The sequence below is a fragment of the Lissotriton vulgaris genome, unplaced genomic scaffold (genome assembly GCF_964263255.1).
Source record: "Lissotriton vulgaris unplaced genomic scaffold, aLisVul1.2 SCAFFOLD_537, whole genome shotgun sequence".
Classification (NCBI taxonomy): Eukaryota; Metazoa; Chordata; class Amphibia; order Caudata; family Salamandridae; genus Lissotriton; species Lissotriton vulgaris.
In genome coordinates, this window is record NW_028247700.1 from 659,017 (window position 1) to 661,728 (window position 2,712).

Genomic DNA, 2,712 nt, shown 5'->3' on the forward strand with positions numbered 1-2,712 from the left:
TGGAACGACTCCTTGGGGCGGAGTAATGCAAGGCAGCGATATGCCCTGCCTTCTGTTACTCCAAATGTATCAAGCCATGCAGGGCTAAGCAAGGTGTCCTTGCATAGCTTGATAAATCTCACTTAGATTTTGTGCCGCCTTAGCATCCCTGAGGTAATACATGGGAGATTCAAAACCTTGATAAATCTGAACCCCTGCTGCTTAACCCCTGGTGTAGCAGGCATGAAGTCCTGTTTTCTGTGAAAAAGTGCATGAGAATGGCATAAGTACTGCAGGTAGAGGTCAGATTGTAGTCATAGAAGTTTCTTTGTTTGAATCTTGCCAGTATGTGAGTGTGAGGTACTAAGGTGTCAAGAAGCTTGACAAGGGTAGAGAATGAAGGCTCTTCAAGGTTAGCAGGAAGGGAACCTGGAACCAGCTCATTACTGCTTGGCCACCGTGGATATTTGGCTGATGGAGTTAGTGCAACATTATTTTAATACTCCTAAAGAGGGGTCGCTTGCTAGAAAGTATTTGTTTATTTCCACGATATTGCAGTGCTACAGCATGGTTATTGTTACAAATATGAATTAGATGCTCAGGCCTGAACTGGGAAACCAAAAGCAGCTTTGGCAAAAATGCTTAAACTGGCCCTCTCCTTTCCTCTGGCAACTCTTTCTAACCATCAATCCTTGCATTTTCTCTCTCTCCTTCTCTGCTCACTCTCTCTGCTGAAGCCCATGATGTGACTGTTGCAAGTATCTTTAGGGAGATGTGGTAAGTGAAAGAGGTACCAGCAGGGGCCCTCAGCTTTTAAAACTGTCCTCCAGTGGCATCAGCCCACTGGAGAAATGTCTAATTTCAATGAAAGAATTTCTCCAGTTGGCTGGAGGCCAGGCCTGCACTGGATATGCTGTGAAGCAGAGTAAAACAGCGAGATTAGCGTTTTGTCGGATGCTGGGCCAGTCCAGTCAACTTTGGATAAATGAATGCCACTCATCATTTACCAGATTACCAATAATCTGTGATCACATTATAAAATGTCCGTGGTGAAAGCCGCCTTGTCCACCTTTTTCTAAAACTCAACAACCATGCTCCTGGATTAAGCTGTGCTTTCATGTGCCCTTATGAGAATAGTTACAACTCAAGTTATCCCCCTACCATCTTTGTAATGGAAATATTGTGTCATATTTGTCCAACCACTTCGCCAAACACCATATATCATTACTTCCTATTTTCTTTCATTAACTATTTACATCTTGCTATTGAATAATATGTTTTAATCTGTTGAATATTCTACATTACATCTTGCTGAGGTTTATTAGCATATACGTACTTGCCTGACTCGGTCATTTTAACAGGAGTTAACTATTTCTCATTAAAAATAATTCCACTGTTACGCACCTACAATGTTTTTAGCCTGTATTTATTTCATTCCACAACAGGTGATACTATGGCTTTTAATAAGTAAAGAATTCTAATTTCCCATACATCTAACAGCCTACAATATCACATCACGTGATATTGGCCATTTGTAGAGCTGTAAGAAATTGGGTTGTTGGTTGACTTGGGTGTTATACCTGGTCAAGCAGCAACCACAGTCCTTGTCAGAGTTAGGCACAAGCCAACCCTAAATTAACCTGTGCTGATCAACTCTCCGGCAGCTTGGCACAGAGCAGTCAGGGTTAAATTAGAGGCAATGTGCAAAACCTCAAACAGTAATAAAGGTTCCCACACAATGTTAGAAAAATAGAACAAATGTTATTATTGAAACAAGACCAAAACAACAAACATCCAGTCAGTAGAAACGGAGATATGCAATTTTAATGTTTTAATGCAAATAGCACCAAAAAGCACACAATGCCATCTGTATATATTTGGTTGAACCAGACCGGGACAAACTGAAAAGTTCAGGCCAACCACTTTGGAGCACGGGCCGCCTACAGTTGCCCTGCTGAACAAGAATATCTTGAATCCTGTTTTGCAGAGAGTTGGGAGGATCTGTGTCGAAACCAAAGTGATGTGTCAGTTCCAAGGTGCAGCAAGGCTGTGTTGTGAGTGCTTGTGATGGCCTGAAAATTCTGCCAATGATCAGGACATACAAACGTATCCCTTCTTGGGACCCAAAAGGACACAACACTCCACAATACTTACCCAATAAGGAATAATAACACTATCTAGAAAACGGGCATTGCCGAGAAGCTCACAAGCAAGAACAACGCATCATCAAAAATACCACTGGCAACAACAACGCAAGCAAAGTACCCCAGGGTACAACAATGCAAACCAAGTGCCACGAGGTACAACAACGGAAACAAACCTACCCAGGTAGGACTACATATATTCAACAAATGCTTATCCTAACAAGGCTTGGGGTGGAAGAATTAAAATTTACACTTCCCTGGTTGGGAGTGGAACAACTTTCTCCTTTTTCACAATTACCTGCAAGAAGGGAAACTTACCATTCTTTGGTGCGACAGCACTTGGACAAGAAAGGTCTTAACCTCCCATCACAAAGAATTCAGGCAAATAGTTATATACTCTGGGGTTTCTTTTATTACAGACTGATAGGATAAAAATAGAACACTAAGTCACAATAGACCTTCATCACATTAGCTCCTAAGCAATTGCTAAACGCAATCAGTAAAACATATATAGAGCTTATATGTATATAAATGTGTAGAACCTGAAAAAAGAAGAAGATAGTTAGGCAAGAACAGTAGGAATATTAGA